Genomic DNA, 20,256 nt, shown 5'->3' on the forward strand with positions numbered 1-20,256 from the left:
GCAGTCTGGACATTGCAGAAGAGAACTTGCTAATGAGAATTAATCCATCTCGACCTCTTGCAAATAAAAAATGAAAAAACTCGGGCCCGGCGCAGTGGCACAAGTGGTTAAGGTCCTCACCTTGCACGCCCGGGGTCCCATATGGGCGTTAGTTCTGATCCCGGGGGCCCCTCTTCCCATCCAGCTCCCCGCTTGTGGCCCGGGAAGGCAGTGGAGGACGGCCCAAACCTTTGGGACCCTGCACCCGCGCGGGAGACCCAGAAGAGGCTCCTGGCTTGGGATCAGCATAGCATCGACCATTGCACTCACTTGGGGACGGAAGATCTTCCTCTCTGTTTCTCCTCTCTGTATATCTGCCTTTCCAATAAAAATAAAATAAATCTTTAAAAAAATAAATAAATAAAATAAAAAATGAAAAAACTCTTGCACTATTTTTATAGCATGCATTGGACATCATGAAGAGCAAATGCAACAGGAAGTTAGGCAATGTAAGAAAATTCAGAGAGACAAGGATGGTGCTTTGTACTTGAGGCGATAAAGCCTACAGGATTCCTGACCGTGCCTTCCTGCAGCACTTGGCCCAGATGCCTGAGAGGTCTCTTGCCCTCAGCAGTGCCAACTTCCATTCCTAGGCCAGTTCTCTGAATGTGGAGGGATGCCAAAACCTTTAGCCTTTGACCCCACATTTAGCAACAAAGAGATCGGTTTGTTTCTTCTCTCTCTCCATCCATTGCTCTCTTTCTCCCTCTGTCATGTCTGTCTTTTTTCTGTACTACTGTTTCCTCCTGGAAGTCACTGTCCTATCCTGTCCTGTCCTGTGCCCCGTCCAGCCCTCCTTTTTGCCCATGTCTCTGCTTGTTGCACTCAATCTTGACAACCTTGAGGTTGAGAAGCTTGGCTTCATGGAGCAAGTGATCAGGCTGCTGTATTTTCAAGCAGGGTGATTGTCATCACGTATTTAATTCGGTGGCAAGAGGATGGTGCTGGATGGTGTAAGCACTGGACAGGAACGCACCTTTACCTCCAGAAGAAAGCTGAAAGTTTCTGCATAAGAAACTTTAGCCTAACAGTGAGATCAGGATGCCTGGGCCAAGTATGTCTCAGCCCCTCCTCTAGTGTATAGCCATAAGCAATCTTTTACAGGAAAAACTACTTCACACGATTGTATGCCAAGCATCCAGCATCTTAGAACAAATCAGAGAGGTTTAATGTTGTGGAACATTCCTCCATTTCACATAAAAATAAAATTATGTGTTTTCTTCACATTGTTATTTTGGCAAAAAAAAAAAAACGCGCTGTTTAGATCTATGCCATCTATCACGAAGATTATTAACACTGATACGAGGTGACTTTCAGAATTCTCAACACTTCCCAGCTTTCTCACTGTGTATATGCAGTAAATGAGTAGGTTGGGTTTTTCCTCCCCAGATACTCACTTTAAACCCCAAGGCTGTTATCTACATTTTTTCCCCTGTTAATAAAATATTACTACTGTCTTAGGTGACAATACACCCATCACAACATATCAGCCAAAGCTACAGGGGTTATTGGCAAGGGAATTCTCTCTCTAATCCTGTGATAGTGAAGTGATTCTCTGCAAATTAAACTGGGTCTCTCTTACCACAGAGCGTTGAGGACAGTCATTAGGGTACCGACCTTTGCTCTGTTATTACACCTGTTACTCCTGTAGTGATAATTTACCATTATTTACCCTTTCTTTTCCTTTGGTTCTAACAATCATAGGCGAAAATTTCTCATGTGAAGGAACTGTAAATTTTTTAAATTTACATTTATTATTATTCATTATTAATACAAAAGGATTACCATTTAACTGCCAAAATTTGAGAAAAAGTAATGTGGAAACAATGCACACTTTTCATAGGTGAATTTAATGCTGTATAAGTGATAGCTTAATAGAGCTGTTTTTAAATTTCAATTGAAGGACCAGTGTTGTAGGATAACAACTACAGCTGTCACCTGCGACACTGACATCCCATAGAGGCACCAGTTACAGACAGGCTGCTCCACTTCTGATCCATCTCTGCTAAGGTGCCTGGGACAGCAGCAGAGGATGGCCCAAGTGCTTGAGCCAGAAGAGGCTCCAGACTCCTAGCTTTGGCCTGGCCAAACCCTAGTTGTTGCAACTATTTGGGAACTCTCTTTTCTCTCTCTTGCTCTCTCTCTCGCTCTCGCTCTCTATCTCTCTTCCTCTGTGTAACTGTGATGTCCAAATAAATAATTTTTAAAGAAATTTCAAAGCCTCATGCCCCATTAAATGAAGCTTGAATCTCTAATCTGTAAGAGGTTATGCCTCTCATAGATGCATTTGTCATAAGTCAAGAGCTATAACGTTCTAGGATTCCAATGCAGGCATGCAGCACGGAATGACAGCGGTGTTCATGAGAGATGCTTCATTGGGCAATTTTACCACTGTGCAAACTAGATTGCTTTTCACAGGGCCAGAACATCACTAGGTGATATAATCTTACAAAACTACCATCATATGCATAATCTACTGTTGATCAACTGTTGTAGTATCATGCAATCCTATTTGTTGGGGCTTTTAACTGACTGGAACTTTACTGTTAGCTCTACCTTCAGACCAGAGAAGGTCTCCCCCAGAGGCCACTGAACTTATCTGGACAATAAGATGCTGGACTTTATGCTAGGTATATGCTTGCAATGAAGGACTCTCAACTGAACTTGAACTGTGGTTATGCAGGAAGGTGGAGGAATCCACTATGGGGGAAGGGGTGTGGGAGGGGTGGGGGGAATCCCCAGTGCCTGTAAAACTGTATCACATAATACTATGTTAATAACAATTTAAAAAAAAAAACACCTTGAAGTTCAAAAAAAAAAACTTGCATATAAGGAATTCATAATTTTTATACCTATTGAAAAGTTATCTCTATATAATATACTTAGTAAGCACCCCCAATTTAGCAAAGGTTTTTAGTAAAGGTTTATTTTTATTTATTTGAATGGCAGAGTTACAGAGAGAGGGGTTGAGTCAGATCTTCCATCTATTGGTTCACTCCCCATATGGCCACAGTAGCCAGCGCTATGTCATGCTGATGCCAGCAACCTCGAGTTTCTTTCACGTCTCCTGTGTAGGTGCAGAAACCCAAGCATTTGGGCTATCTGCCCCTGCTTTCCCAATTGCATCAGCAGGGAGCTTCATCAGAGGTGCAGTAGCTGAGACAAGAACTCACACCCAGGTATAGCTTAAAGTGCTACACTACAACACTGGCCCCAGCAAATTCCACTTATGCAGCTTTTCATGGCTTTTAGGCAACAATGGGTTTTCTGTATTACTCAGACTATACACACCAATTTCCCTTCTCCATGTGGTCCGTACTCTTAGTACAGGAAGAAAGAGTAGGAAGCTGCCCTATGATGACTGTAGGGATGTAATTCACTTTCGTGAGTAAGAAGCAGTTTTGGTTTTTCTCATTAGCATTCTTCTATCCAATCTTCTAGAAAATCTAAACTTGGGGAATATACTTCTTATCACTCATAAGAGATGATTTTGAAAGGAAAAAAAATGGGCTAAGGGGATCTGGCGTGGTAGCCTTGCAGCTAAAATCCTTGCCTAGCATGCTATGGGATCCCATATGGGCACGGTTCATGTCCCAGCAGCCCCACTTCCCTCCCAGCTCTCTGCATGTGGCCTGGGAAAGCTCCTGAGGATGGCCCAAAGCCTTGGGACCCTGTACCTGTGCTGGAGACCTGGAAGAGGCTCCTGGCTTTGAATCGGCACAGCTCTGGCCATTGCAGCCACTTGGGGAGTGAATCAACAGACAGAAGATCTTCCTTTCTGTCTTTCCCCCTCTATTTTTATTGGAAAGTCAGATATAAAATCTTTTTAAAGAAGTGTCAGGACACACTTAAGTAGCAGATTGGTGGACTTATGCCTGCTTATGAAGGACTATACTATTGTAATAATACGGGGAAAATCAGTCAGGGATGGGTATTTGAGTGGGGGTTGGGAAATTCCAAACCCTGTGGAATTGTACATAAAACTCAAAAATTTAAAAAATGGGCTAAGGAAGCCCTTTTATTTCATTGGATTTGCATTCACGCCTAAGCGGCTGCCCACAGAGACCTTGTGAGTTGAGCACCGGCACACATATGGTCAGCTAAGCACCAGCTGGAGTCGACTACTGCCGTCTCACACATCTCACTTTCAGTCGGTCACAATGTCCTGCTGATTGGGCTTCCTACAAATCACTACAGCTCATACCCTCTTCTCACTGCTGGGTCTCTGTTCACAACCTGGAACCTGAATGACAAAGACAGCATGTCCATCATTCCTCAGAATTACTGCCTCAACACCATCATCAAAGGGCTCCTTGTAAAATACAAATCTATCTTTTTAGCTTCTGTACAAAACTTTGATACAGGGCCCAGCATGGTAGCCTAGAGGCTAAAATCCTCACCTTGCAGGTGCTGGGATCCAATATGGGCACCGGTTCTAATCCTGGCTGCCCCGCTGCCCATCCAGATCCATGCTTGTGGGAAAGCAGTCAAGGATAGCCCAAAACCTTGGGACTCTGCACCCATGCAGGAGACCCAGAAGAAGTTCCAGGCTCCTGGCTTCAGATTGGCTCAGCTCCAGCTATTGCGGCCACTTGGGGAGTGAATGAACAGATGGAATATCTTCCTCTCCGTCTCTCCTCTTCTCTGTATATCTGACTTTCCAACAACAATAGGTAAATCTTGAAAAAAAAAAAAAACCCTTTGGTACAGCTCCCCATTACCCACAGCATAGTCTGTTCCGATCTGATTACCTATCCGGCATCCTCACCTATAACCTTTCCTCACCATCACCTCCCAGTCCTCTGTCATACATTCTTAGCTCCACAAGAAACTTGCGCTTCTTTTCCTTATCCTAACACTGCCTTTTCCATCTTTCCTGCTCTTAGTTCACCTTGGGGAATCCAATCTATCATTCAGGATATAGCCCAAACATCTCCTACAATGAGCCCCTTTCCTGCTCGGTCAAAGGACATGCCATTGCCCTTGCTTGCCCTGTACTTTCCTATTGTGCCGTTAGGTCTATTTAATAGAGATTTTGTTTGAATTTTTACTTTCCATGATTCAGTTCCATAGGCTCACCCTCCTACCCACTGCTTTCCCCCATATCATTACAACAGTATAATCCTTCAACAGGCACAAGATCGTCATCCTATTTAAGTGTGTCACAGCACTGTAAATACAGACAATGGTAAAAGAGTCAGCATCCTATCGTCAAGATAAATCAGTTTCACTTAGGTTTGTTTTACTCCGAAGTAGGGATGTATGCTGTAACATATCTTTGCTCCTCAATAAGCTGGTTCCTCTAGATGAATTCAAGAATATACATGGTTATCTATATATCTATTGATCATGTGTTTTATATGAAGGTTGCCTTGTATCAGAGAACATACCAATTGGATTAGTTCACTGAAAATAATGATCTCTAGTTGGGACCAATTTGTTGCTAATGATAGAATTTCAATATTTTTAACGGCTGAGTAGTAATCCATAATGTAGCTGTACCAGTTTTTTATTTTAATCCATTCCTCTTTCAACAAATATCTGGGATGTTTGCAGTTCACTACTGTAGATTGTGCTTCTGTAAATCTAAAATTACAAGTTACTTCCTAATATACAGATTTCATTTCCTTTGGTTATAGTTCCAGAAGTAGGATAGCTGTATCATACAGCAGATCAATTTTCAGTTCTGTTAGCACTCTCCATACTATGGAAGTGGCAGTGTTAGCCTACGCTCCCACCAGCAGAGAAGGAGGGTACCTTTCTTCCCACATCCACACAAGCAGGTATTGTTAGTAGAGCTCTGAATGTAGGCCAATCTCACTGGAGTTAGGTGGAATTTGAATGTGGCTTTTATTTTATTCCCGACAGCTAGGGAGCCTGAGCAATTTTTCACGTCTATTAGCCATTTGAATTTGTTCCTTGAAAAATGTCTGTTCATTTCCTTAACCCCTTTTTTTCACAGGGTTGTTTGTTTCGCTGTCATAGTTTCTGAAGCCTTTCATAAATTAGTCGTCTGTTGCACTGTGTGCGAAGATTTCTCCCATTCTGTTGGTTGCTTCTTCACCTGGTTGTTTCCTCTGCTGCACAGAGGTTCTTGGTTTGATGTTGTCCCTTTTGTTTATTTTGATTTTGACTGCCTGTGCTTTGGGTGACTTTTCTAAGAAGTCTTTAGCAATATTTATATCTTGTACAATACTTTCTATGTTTTCTTCTAATAATGTGATGATTTGGGGCTACAGATTTAGGTTTTTGATCCATGTAGAGCTGATTTTTGTATATGGTGACAGGTGGGAGTCCTGCTTCTTATTTCTACAGGCTGCTATCCAATTGTCCCAATTGTCATTCGCTGAAGAGACCAGGCTCCTCCCCTGCATTATTTTCAGTTTTCTTGTCAAAGATCAAGTGGCTGTAGATGTGTGGGCTCCCTTCTGGGGCTTTTATTCTGTTCCATTGGTCATCTTCTTTTTCTACACCAGTACCACACTGTTTTAATTACCACTGCCCTGTAGTATCACTCAGGGATTTGACCTCACAATCCAGAGGACATTACGAAGAGGTTGAGGGAAATTCTAGGGATCTGCAAATCTGCTGAATGCAGACTCTTGAGTCCGTTTCAGATGAGTCATTTCTGGGAAGGAGAACCACTTTTTTCCTTGCATTCTCAAGAGAGACTGGTGTGAACCATTAAAATTGATAACTCTTTGAATGGAGAAACCAGCAAATAAATTTTGTTTTTTGTAGAACAATTCCTATGCTTGTTAAAATTATAAATGAATGAATAAGTGACTGAATGAAATAACTCATTTAGAAAGAATTTATTGCTGTGTGCAAGAATCAGTGTTGGCTACAGCTATGATTAAGATCAAACTGGTTTCTGCTTTCATTGGAAAAATAAACTGCCAAGCAAGACAGAATTAAACCATTAATTATGCAATTACTATTTAATTACAATGGTGGCAAGACCAATAAAAGGGAGTAGAGGCTGCCAGCACAGGGCAGAACTGGGAGTTTTGATCCAATGTGGTGGGCTATGGTCAGAAAAGCCTTCTTTAAGGACATCATGTTCATAAAATAAATGTATAACAATGAAAAAAAGACTGCAGATTAAAGTGTACTTACTATCCATTAGTATGTTACAGTTAACCAAGGGATAACGTCATTATATGAATCAAAAGCCTAATTTTCAACATTTTTTGATGATGGACACACTGGTAATCAGAGTAGAGTATTTATGACTTCGAGATGAGATTACTTAGGTTGTCCTTTTTTTTTTTTCCTTTTTTTAAGCTTGGACTTTTCATCAGGAGGGACCAGAGTATAATGGCTGAAATTTTGTGAAACTTCTGATCACCTGCCAAGTGTTTTCTAATAGCCTAAACCCAGCTCTGGATACTGAAGCTCAGACTCCCAACACAGCAGGTCAGCCAAGTAACACATACAAGGAGAACTCAATGTTCCCGAAAGCAGGCCTGGGACTGGCCTCAATCCCCTGACCCTAGCCTCGCAGCCTTCCCTTTCCATCTGTCTTGCTACCCCTCGCCCTGCACCCCATGCCTGCTCTGCCCTTCCCTTCTAACTGGATAGCGTTGGTGGGCTCTCAATTCACCTGCTGTACTTCTTATCCTCTGGTAAGCTTTTTCCATCCTGGCACTGCAGCTCCTTACACTGACAATTCTGTATCAAAGGCCCTGGCAGGTTCAGCCGAGCTGTGTGATGGATTCGGGCTGGCAGCTCTCATTACCCTGCGGCTCTCTGTGTGTGAACTCTTCCAGGTTCGCCTGGGAACCCTAGGATTAGTTCCATAAGGCTTAACATTTGCCACAGATCAGCAGCGTGACAGCTTCTGTACTTCCAGATGGCACGTGTGACTGTGGGGAACTCATGGTAGTCACTGCTGGCTTGTGATCCTATCCCCAGTGCGAATGCTGAGTACCTGGTTGCGCTAAACAGAAAAAGTGGCCTTTACACAAAAATCTCTCATTAAAGCACACCTCCAACTGGGATGGATGAGCGTTAAGGACCAAGTTGTGCCTCTCCCTCCAAGACACATATACACCTAGACTCATCTGTTGAAATCCTGACTCCAATGTAAACGCAGTTGCAGAGGCTCTTTAGGGGGTAATTAAGGGGAAATGAGGTCCTGAGGGTGGAGCCTTACTCTTCTAGGACTACTCTTATAAGAAAAGCTACTAGGGCCTGGAAGGATGGCTCAGCAGCTAAATCCTCATCTTGCACACCAGGATCTTATATGGGTGCCAGTGTCCCCACTGCAGCACCTCATATCCAGTTCCCTATCTGTGGCCTGGAAAAGCAATGGAGGATGATTCAAAGCCTAGAAACCCTGCACCTGTGTTGGAGACCCAGAACAAGCTCCTGCCTCCTGGCTTTGGATCACATCGGTTCAGTTCCGGCCACTCTGGCCACTTGGGGGGTGGGTGAGCCAGCAGATGGAAGAGCTTTCTCTGTCTCACCTTCCCACTGTAAAACTGACTTTCCAATAAAAATAAATTTACAAATCTTAAAAAAAAAAAAAAAGATAGCTCTCTGCACCTCCCTCTTTATCTTTGCACATGTGCACACAGAGGAAAGGCTATACGAGGACACATTGAGAAGGTGGCTGTGTGCACGCCAGGAAGAGAGGCCAGAGCAGAAATCAATACAGACAGCCCCTGATCTCAGACACCCGGCCTCCAAACCCGGGTGTTGGGGCAGCCATGTAGCCTGTGGTATTTTATTATGGCAACCCTAGCTGACTGTTCTCTGCCTCAACCACTGTAACAAGGCACACTGCACCATCTGATAAGAGCCTGCAAACGCTGCTGATAGTGCAAGCACGGTTGGTAAGGGGATTGTTACCATGAGAACTCCGGAGGAAAAGTATAAAAATTGTGAATCTCATCTCCCTCCTTGGCCCATCGCTCACAGACACACTGACGCCACCAGGTCTCTTTCTTATCCTCTTGCCAAAGACTACTTTCAGAGAGCACTTTGAAATTCATTCCCTCTAAGTGGTAAATAATGTAACAGCATAAAGCATTTAGTCACCTGGGGATATGGGTCTTGAACAGAAAGCCGAGTGTTAAGCTTAGGGGATGACAATCTAACAGTGCAATATCCTCTAACCACTACTTATCCAACAATATTAATCTATTGTGAGTTCAGAAATATTCCCAGTGCCAGACATAAAGCTCTAAGGATCAGAGAGCAAAGAAGACAATTATCTGAGTGGTGGAGCACACATGTACTGGGGAAAAGGCACGTAAGTATGTGATGATGCTATGTGTGATTTTATTAGTCCGCTTTATGTTGCTGGAACAAAATACCTGAAGCTGGTACTTTATAAAATGCAGAGGTTAATTTGCTCATGGTTCTGGTGGCTCGTGGATTCAAATAGCCAGGTACTAGCACCCTGGGAGGGCCATCTGGCTGTGTCACAGCCTGGTAGAGAAACAAAATAGGAACCAGCTACATGTAAAAGGCACATGGGTGGGTGGCTTGACTTTATCATTTCACATGTAAGAACTGACTCCTCTGAGACCAGAATTAACACCTTTTGCCAGTAGCACCTTCAATAGTCCCCATCTCTTAAAGGTTATGCCAGCTCTCCACATTACCATGGCCATACTGAAGACTTAGAAGTCCAGCACACGAGCCTTTGATGGGAACACACTCAAACCACATTTAAATCATGGTAAAACAGGCAATGATATAAAGGTGGAAGAAGTGCCTTAGACTTGGACCAGATAGCCAGATATTCATCTATGTACATCTGTGTAAGTTCACACATATACTTCTAAAAAGGTTATGGAACATGATTATGAAAAAAGGAAATGCATTTTTTTAGACATTTCTGCACCCAAAGGACTTTTTTAGGATGGATTTTATTGGGACCAGTGTGATAGCTCAGTGACTAAGTCCTCACCTTGCTTGCACTAGAATCCCATATGGGCACTGGTTTGTGTCCTAACTGCTCTGCTTCCCATCCAGCTCCCTGAATGTGGCCTGGGAAAGCAGTAGAGAATGGCCCAATGCCTTGGGACCCTGCACCTGCATGGGACACCCAGAGGAGGATCCTGGTTCCTGCCTTTGGATCAGCTCGGCTCATTTGGGGAGTGAACCAGCAGACAGAAGATCTTTCTCTCGGTATTTCCTTCTTTCTGTATATCTGTCTTTCCAGTTAAAATAATAATATCTTTCAAAAATATTTATTTTTATTGGAAAGTCAGATTTACAGAGAGGAAGAGACAAAGATCTTCCACCCGCTGGTTCACTCCCCAAGTGGCCGCAATGGACAGAGCCAAGCCAAACCAAAGCCAGGATCCTCCTTCGGGTCTCCCATGTGGGTACAGGGTCACAAGACTTTCGGCCATCCTCAGCTGGAAGGGAAGTGGAGCAGCCAGGACATGAACCATTGCCCGGATTGGATTCCAGTGCATGCAAGGCAAGGACTGTAGCCACTAGGCTATCATGCCAGGCCTTAAAATTCACTTTTTAAGAAAAAAAAATTTTTTGAGAGGCAAAGACAGAGAATGAGCTCCAATCCACTGGGCCACTCCCCAGTGCTGACAGTGGCAGAGGACAGGAGGAGAAACCAAAGCCAGAAGCCAGGAATTCAATCCAAGTCTCCTATGTGGGTGCCAGGAACCCAAACATTTGAACCATCACTATTGTCTCCAGGCTTCAGTTAGCAGGCAGCTAAAAGCAGGAGCTTGAGCTGGGAATCAAATTCAGAGGCCCCAGTGTGAAATTCAAGTGTCTTAACTAGCATCTCAACTGCTAGGTCAAACATATAACCCTAAACCTACCTTTGTATATATGTTTTATTGACGTGAAAGACAGAATGGGGTAGAGAGCTCTTCCCTCTACTGGATTATCTCCTCCAAAGTCCATAAAAGCCAGGGCTGAATCAAGTGGAAGCCAGGAGTCAGAAACCCATCATCAGTGTCTCTCAGGCACATTAGCAGGAAGCAGGAAGCTTGGGCAGACATAGGAGTTGGACTTGAAATCAGAGGCATGTAGTATGCTAAGCTCACATAGTGGCTTGATCCACTGTGCCACAGTGCCTTCCCCTAAACATACCTTCTTATTCTATTTTTTTTTCTGGAAATGTTTGAAATGTTTTAATATAAGTGTATATATTAAGCATATATTAAAATGATAGATATAAGTGAAGTGTGTACACACGTAAGGCCTTACAGTAATAAATGCTCAATTGGGTGCTTCAATATTGTGTACTGAGCACGCTAATTTACATTTATTCAATCCCCACAACAAACCATGATACAGAAAAAGATCATTACACTTATTTTGCAAACAAGAAAGTCAAAGCACAGAAACATTTGGCCATCCCAAATCACACAAGTAATGAAGTGACAGAACTGGACTTTCTGCTCATGCAGTCTAGCCTTCCAATCACCATAATATGTTGTCTTTCTCTGATGTTCCCAGGAACCAGAGTGAGAAGGCACCACACGCATAAAAGCAAATCTGGAAACACTCAACTCGGCAGTTGTAAAAAGTAGCCGAGATTGTTTTGTATGAGGAAGAGAAGCCCACTAAAGCCATTCAAATACCAAAGGATTTATTGTACCATTTAACACAGTGACAGGAAGCAAGCTGGAACTGGCAGCAGGAATTGGGAAGCCTTGGAGACCACGGCAGCACCTTTCTCTGCCCCCTCAGTGCTGAGGCTGCAAGACGCCCCTTCTCTGCCTTCCTCTGTTCTAGACGTCTTCTTTCTGCAAAGCTGTGAGTACTGTCTCTACCTACTCATCAACAAACAGACCGATGAAAACGGCCACCCTAGACTCACAGTGCTTTTCAGGTGATGTTTCTAAACTCTGTCCCCGTATATGCTGTAAGACAGGGAATTTGCTTAGTCTCTAATCAATTAACAGAATAGCTCTCCCTGGGGATAGAGTTGGGGAGGGGAGCTGTTGCTATAGGAGCAGAGTACCAGAAGAAGCAATCCCAGCCAAACTCACTAACCAAAGAGAACCCAGGCACTGTCATATGGGACGAGGGTATGCCAAGCAATGTCTGACCAGCTGCAACAAATGCCTATCCCCCTCGAATATGTGTTTGAAGTCTAATCTTCAAAATAACATGATAATAAATAACCTCCTGTGAGCATCTATCACATTCTGAAGTTCCTTTTTAGCACAAGTTTGGAGTTGTGTAGATTTCTAGGAGGTGTTTTAAGGCTATTCGTAAAACGTTGAACCAAACAGAAATAGATGCCTGCTTGACAGTCTGTTGGATATTCATTCCAAAGGAGTGTCTAGTCTGGCCCTTATCTGTAAGGGAGAAATGTTAGCATACATCAGCCTTACAGTAATAGCATAACATCTGGAAGACAAGTGATTTTTTTTAAAGATTTGTTTATTTTTATTGGAAAGTCAGATATTCAAAGAGGAGAGACAAAGAGGATGTTCTATCTGTCGATTCTCTCTTCAAGCGACTATAACGGCAGGAGTTGTGCTGACCCAAACACCAGGAGCCAGGAGCTTCCTTTGGCTCTCCCATGTGGGTGCAGGGTCCCAAGGCTTTGAGCTGTGGTTGACTGCTTTCCCAGGCCACAATCAGGGAGCTGGATGGGAAGCGGGGCAGTTGGGATTAGAACCAGTGCCCATATGGGATCCTAGCGCCTGTAAGGTGAGGATTTTAGCCTCTAGGCTACCATGCTGGCCCTTCTTTCTTATTTTTTAAAGATTTATTTATTTTATTGGAAAATCAGAGAAGGAGAGAGAAAGATCTTCCATCTGCTAACTCACTCTCCAAGTGGCCACAATGGCGGCAGCTGAGCTGATCTGAAGCCAGGAGTTTCTTCCAGGCCTCCCATAAAGGTGCAGTGTCTGAAAGATTTGGGTCATCCTTCACTGCTTTCCCAGGCCACAAACAGGAAGCTAGATGAGAAATGGAGCAGCCAGGACACATACTGTGCCCTCCTGGAGTCCTAGCACATACAATGCGAGGATTTAGCTACCGAACTATCACACCAGGCCCAAGACAAGCAATTTTTGGTGGAACACCACAAGATGTCAATACATTTAATTACATTTACATAATCATAGGGTAACCTTAGTAGCAGGCAATGTATACTATGTATATTGTACATTAAAAAACATCACAAACATAACTCCACATCAAAGGAAATCATGAGGGGAGAAATAAACTTTGCATGATCAACTACTTTGAACACTACACTATGTTTGATTGATACTTATTGGATATTTTGGAGGATCATTGAGGCATTTATGAGGACCTAAGCCAGAGTTTCAAAATCATCACAGAGGGAGGAGACGAAGATGGATATAGAGGAAGGGGCTCCAGTAACCAACTGTCCCGGAGACATCAGCGTGCACTCAAAGTCACCTCCACAAAAGCTCCAGATGGCAAGGGAAGGACCACAGTGCCTCATCCTGTTGCAATCATAAGAAAAAGTTGCATTGAACAGAGCAACTTGGATCTGTGCCTCCCTTGGCTCCAAGGGCACAACCTGGACAGACAGCTCCTGCATTGGAGAGGGAGAGTTGCCAGAATCCCAGTGTCAGGTTCACCTGGAGAAATTCAGTCATGCTGAGTCCCACTCCCATTCCAGTCCCCCAACCCATCACCCTGCCCCCTACCCAGGCCAAAAGGATATTTACATTTTTCACAGACTAGTGGTCTCTATTATTCCATACCCAGTGCTAGCAGAAAGCAAAACTACAGAGGCTGCTGTTGAAGCACATTGGGTTAAGCCACTACCTATGGTGCTGGCATTGCATATTAGAGGCCCAGTTCCAAATCTCAACTGTTCCACTTTCAATCCTGCTCCCTGTTAATGGCCTGGGCAAGGCAGCAGCAGATGATGCAGGTGTTTGGGTCTCTGCTTGCATGGGAGACCTGGGCAAAGTCACATGTTTCTGGTTTCAACCTGGCCAGCACAGGTGACCATTTGGTGTGTGAACCAGCAGATGGAGGATCTCCTTCATTGCATTTCTCCCCTTCTCTGATTCTGCCTTTCAAATCAATAAAAATATTTGTAAGCTCCCAAGAAAAACAAAACTGCAGCCATATGGAGAAATCAGGAGATGGTACTCAGTCCCCAAGCCTTGGCACCTGGACCCATGCTTGCTAGAGCCCCAAGTCCTCTAGCCTCAGGCCAGTGCTCACACACAGACTTGTACACTTGCCCGACATCAAGCACAGACCTAGACTATTGGGGCTCAGACTTATTTTAGTGTGGGTCACTGCTGGCCTCTGGTGGGCATAGTGCAAACTCCCAAGACTGTGTGAAAACTCCCATAACTTAATGAAGATTGATGTGTGGAAAATCTGGGAACAGTCTGTGTTGCCCAAAGGCTGTTGTTCACTTTCTTTCAGTCTTGGGCAGAGGCAAGAGGCCATGGGACTAAGTCTTGGAAACCTTTGCTGGGCTGATACAGCCCATCACTAGACAGATCCTAATGGTTTCCATCCCTGGGCAAGTGCTATGGGCAGAATCAGTGGACTAGCTCCAATAACAGGTATATACCTGAGTCTTGGTGAGACAGACTCATTTTGGTGTCTTCTTGAAGTCATTATGTGCACCACCAACATGCCACGGCGTCTGGTCACTATGAGACAGGTCTAAGCCTTCTAGGGCCCACATGAATAGCTGACCCTATGCCCCTCCTACAACCTTGGGAAGGCAACAAGGAATCCCAAGGATTGGGGGTCTCAATGTTAGGTTAATACACCCCAACATTAAGCAGACGATGACTATCTCAAATCTAAGGCCTATTTCAAACCCAAGACTCCAGACAGAGTCTGTGGAATTACTTCAGTGTCCAGCATAGTGCAGCAGTGATGAAGAGATTTTAAACCCCAGTCAATACCACCACTGGATGACAGATACATTCTGGGCTGTGATCCCACCTCCTCAGCAGACAGAAAACAGCAGTGTGAGCTTTGGGTCCTACCTCTAGGCTGTACTGGATTTGGTGGGTTCCGGGCACCAGATGTGATCTAGCATTGCAACATTTGTGGGCACAAAGAGTCTGTACCAGGAAAAAGCTTGTTGGGATCTATTACTCCTACTTAGGCACTTCCGTAGTTTATACTGAGCACCACATCAATTGCATATTTGGAAAAAAAAAATGAGTTTGGATAACAGTGGAAGATCGAATCAGTAAAAACATGTCTATGTGGACCGGGGTGAACTGTGACTTAGAATGCTATCAGTGCTAAAATAGTGCAAGTATTCACTGGCTCAGAGAAAACAGATGACTTACACTTTCTAGGGGACAAACACAAATGAAGCAGATTGGTGTAACCCGTTCTTACGCATGCAGACAAAGCCATATAACATCAAGCAATAAGAAGCTCCAGGTAAACGCACCTCACTTAAAGAGCAAAGCAGAGTGTCAGCACCTAACCCTCTAAGAATAGACACGTCTAAATGTTCAGATAAAGATTTCAAAAACAGCTATTTTAAGGACAGTCACCAGAGTTCAGGAAAACACATCAAAATGATTCAATATTCTGATAGAGAAGTGAAAGTAATGAAATGAAACCAAGCAGAAATCCTCCCAATAAAAAGTACATTAAGTGAAATTTGAAAAAATAAAAGGAATTCATAGTAAAATAGATCAAACAGAATAAACAATCAGTACACATTAGAGATAAAAATGCCATCCAGAGGAATGCAGAAAAACTAAAGAAAATATGGAGTAGCATGGAAAGAACAATTCAAGTAACTGGGATACAAGAGGGATTTGACAAGACCAAAGGGGTAGAAAGTGTGTTCAAAGAGGTGATGACAGAAAGCTTGTCAAACTTAAAGATGCAACTTTCCAGGTAGAAGAAACTCAAAGGTTAACAGTCAGATTCAACCCAGCCACCTTTATGTGCCTACCTCCAAGACAGATTATCACCAAGTTCTCCAAGATGAAACAAAGAGAGGGCCTGGCACAATGGCCTTGTGACTGAATCCTCACCTTGCAATGTGCTGGGATCTCGTAAGGGCGCCAATTTGTGTCCCAGATGCTCACTTCCCTTCCAGCTCCCTGCTTGTAGCCTAGGAAAGCAGTGAGGGACGGCCCAAAGCCTTGGGTACCTGCACCCACATGGAAGACCTGGAAGAAGCTCCTGGCTTCAGATCGGCTCAGTTCTGGCTGTTGTGGCCACCTGGGGAGTGAACCAGTAGATAGATCTTTTTCTCTGCCTCTCCTTCTCTCTGTAAATCTGCCTTTCCAATAAAGATTAAAAATAAATCTTTTTAAAAAAACATTGTGTTAAAGAAAAAGAAAGAAAGAGAACTCTCAAAGCTCTAAGAGAGCAAAAGCAGATAACACACAAACAGGCCCCAATTCATTGAGTACAGATTGCTGGAGAGAAACCTTACAGGCCAGGAGGAGGAAATGAGATTAAACTTTCACAATATTGAAAAATAAGGACCAGCCATGAATAGTATATGTCCAGCTACATTTCAGATGAAATGGAATGATAAAGCCATTCCCAGAAAAACTAGGGTAGAGAGAATTTTAGCAACACCAGTTCTGTTTCAAGAAATTCTAAAGGGATCCCTTCAGATTGCTAGAAAGAAATGTTAGCAAGAAGAAATCAGAAAACAAAAAGCTCACTAGCAAGAATAACAAAGCAAACAATTCAAAATGCTCTAATATTGGACATATGGTATCTACACTATGAAGACTAAAAAAAGTATAATTGCTATATTCAAATAGTAAATACTGAAAGTGGTCAAATGTAACATCAAAAATTCAAAATGTAGGAGAAAAACAAATCACCATAAAGTTCTGTATTTATCTTTACTTTATCTTTATAATTAGCACTAATTTGTTATTTATTTTAAAGATTCATTTGTTTGAATTGAAATGTCATATCTACAGAGAGAAGAAAAAACAGAGAAAGACCTTTCATCAGCTGGTTCACTCCCCAAATGGCCACAAAAGCTGGAGATGAGCTGATCTGAAGCCAGGAGCCAGGAAGTTCTGGGTCTCTCACACGGGTGCAGGGTCCCAAAGTTTTGGGCCACACTCTACTACTTTCCCAAGCCACAAGCAGGAAGCTGGAAGGGAAGTGGAGCAGCTGGGACACAACCAGTACCCATATAGGATTCTGACGCATACAAAGCAAGGGTTTTAGCCTCAGGCAATTGTACACTGGACCCTATTTGTTATCATTTTAAGACAGCTTGTTATCAGCCTAAGTTTTTGGTAGGCCTCATTATAACCACAGAGCAAGAGCCTGTATCAGACTTAACAAAAATAGTAAGTAAGGAATCAGGAATAACTGTGCATAAAACTCTTAACCACAAATGAAGATGTAGCAGAGGAAGAAAGGAATTACAATAAACGTGTAAAACAAGTGTCCAATTGGCAGCAGTGACACTTTATGTGTCCGTAATTATCTTAGAGACATTGTGGTGTAGCCAATAAAACTGCTGCCTGCAAGAGCAGCATCCCATACCAGTGCTGGTTCGTGCCCCAGCTGCTTTGTTTCTGATCCAAATAGTGACTGCAAGAATCAGCACAAAATAAATATCCCAAGTGCTTGGGACCCTGCCTCACACATGGAAGACCTGGAGGAAATTCCTGGCTCCTGGATTCAGCCTGGCCTAATCCTGGCTATGGCAGCTATCTGGAAATTATACCAGTGGATGGAAGATCTTTCTCCCTCCGCATCCCCCGCTCAGTAACTTTGACTTTCACATAAACAATAAATCTTTTCTTAAAAGATAGTTACCTTGAATGCCAATGGATTAAACGCTCCCATAAAGCAATATAGAATGATAGAGCTGAGTGGATTACATAACAGGACCCAACTATATGCTGTTCACAGGAATTTTACTTCACCTCTAAGGACACACACAGACTTAAAGTAAAATGGTGGAATAAAACATTTTAATGCAAATGGAACCCAAAAGAAAGCAGGAGTCGCTATGCTTCTGTCAGATACAGTAGATTTTAAACCAAAAGCAGCAAAAAGAGGCCAGGATAGTCATCATTACAAAGGACTCAATCCAGCAAGAAGAAGCAGCACTTGTAAATGTACATTTACACTCATTTCCACATTCAGATACATAGAGCATATGCTAACAGACCCAAAGGAAGAGACAGACTACAAATAATAAGACAGGATTGAACAGATTAACTAGACAGAAAAATCAAGAAAAAATTAGAATTTTACCATAGACCAATTAGGCATCTACAAAACTTCCCATCCAACACCTGTAGAACATACATTCTTCTCAACAACATATGATAGGTCTAAAAAAAGTAGGAAGCATATTGACTATGTTTTCTGACTACATTGTAATAAAATTTGAAAAACTTCAGTAACTGCACAAATACAGAAAATTTTGAACAAATTTAAAATTTCACAAAACATGAAGACCTATAGATACAGTTAAAGTGGAATATTTATAGCAATCAATGTGTGCATCAAAACCACAGAAATATCTTAAACAATTTATCACTGCACCATAAGGGTCTAAAACATTCAAACCCAAAATTAGGAAGAAGAAATAAATAAAACCTAGAACATAAGTAAATGACATATGGACAATAAACAAAACTTAGAAACTTTTAGGGAGACAAACCAAGGAAAAAACAGAGGTTTCATATATAAAAATCAGAGATGAAAATTAAGTCACTACAACTGATATTACAGAAACAAAGGATACTTAGAGGTTACTATGAACAATTATATGACAACAAATTCAACAGCCTAGAAGGAATGGATCAATTATTGAACACATAGATCTTATCCAAATTGACTCATAAGGAAATAAAATACTTCAACAGACCAATAATGAATATAGAGATTGAATCTGTAATAAAAATTCTTCCATTAAAAAAGAAAACAAGACTAGATGGGCTTCATGCTGCAGTCTAATCATCTTTACAAGAGGAATTAATACCAACCTTTATTAAATTATTTTTTAAAATTCAACAGGAAGAAGTTCCCAGTACATTCTAGGAGACCAGGATTATGTTGATACCAAAACCAGAAAAGGACACGGAAATGAGACAGTTACAGCTAATACCCTTGATGTACAAAGTTGCAAAAGTCCTTAGCAAAATACTAGCAAAATGCATGCCCAGTGCAATGGCTAGATTGGCTAATCCTCCCCTTCAAGTGTTGGGATCTCATATGGGCACTGGGTAGTGTCCCAGTTGCTCCATTTTCTATCTAGCTCCCTGCTTGTGACCTGGGAGGACAGTGGAGTATGTCCCAAAGCTTTGGCACCTTGCACCCACATGGGAAATGCAGAAGAGGCTCCTGGCTTCAGATTGTCTCAGCTCCAGCATTGCAGTCACTTGAGGAGTGAACTAGCAGATGAAAGAGCTTTTTCTCTGTCTTTCCTTCTCTCTGTAGATCTGCCTTTCAAAGGAGGAGGAAAAGATGGAGGAAGAGGAGGAAGAGGTGGAAAGACGTTATAAAAAATATTAGCAAACATGGAGAATAGAGTAAAGACACATTTAAATAGAAAATCATTAGCCAAGGTAAAGCAGGAGGGCACATTCCAAGAAATAGGAGAAGACAGACTGAAGGAAGAGGGGCACCTGGAGACAAGAAAACAGTGGGGACAATAGTGTGGTGTGGTGTTGCAGTGACCTGAAAACCCAGTATCAGTCAGCGAGCAGCGAATTAGAAAGGAGACTTCACTGGAGCTCAGGAGGTGAATCCAGACAAAGAACTGCCCATCCTGCTGATTTGTTTGATTTGACCAGGAGTAGAGACAGTAGTATATCCCAAACAGGCAGTGTAGCAGTGTATTTCACAGCCCAGCCCCCATTAGAGCCACATGGGGTTTCATTTTGTGTGGGGAGGCAAAGGTCATGACAGCATGACTGTACATGCACTGAGCTTGGGGTGAACTCATTTCTGGCTCAGTGCATTGCACTCATTTGGGAAAACTACAGGTTCCACTCAAAATAGATCCAGGTAACTCCCAGAACTAACAGAGAGCAGATTCAGAACTCCACGAGTGGCGCATCAGGCACCATTTTATATAGTATAGCAAAGGCTGTGCATGTATGCTGAGCTAGGAGCAAACTTACTTTCAGTTCAGCACATTGCACTGGTCCCACGGAGAAAATAATACCAACTTAGGCATCTTATGGGTCACAATGGGTCCAGATAGCCCTCAGACCAGACCCAATGGTCAGGAAGTTCCTGCAACATCAGCAGCACTAACAACCTAGTTACTTAGAACACATGGTGTCT

This window comes from Ochotona curzoniae, unplaced genomic scaffold (genome assembly GCF_017591425.1).
Source record: "Ochotona curzoniae isolate NIBS_2020 unplaced genomic scaffold, NIBS_Ocur_1.0 scaffold_4505, whole genome shotgun sequence".
NCBI lineage: Eukaryota > Metazoa > Chordata > Mammalia > Lagomorpha > Ochotonidae > Ochotona > Ochotona curzoniae.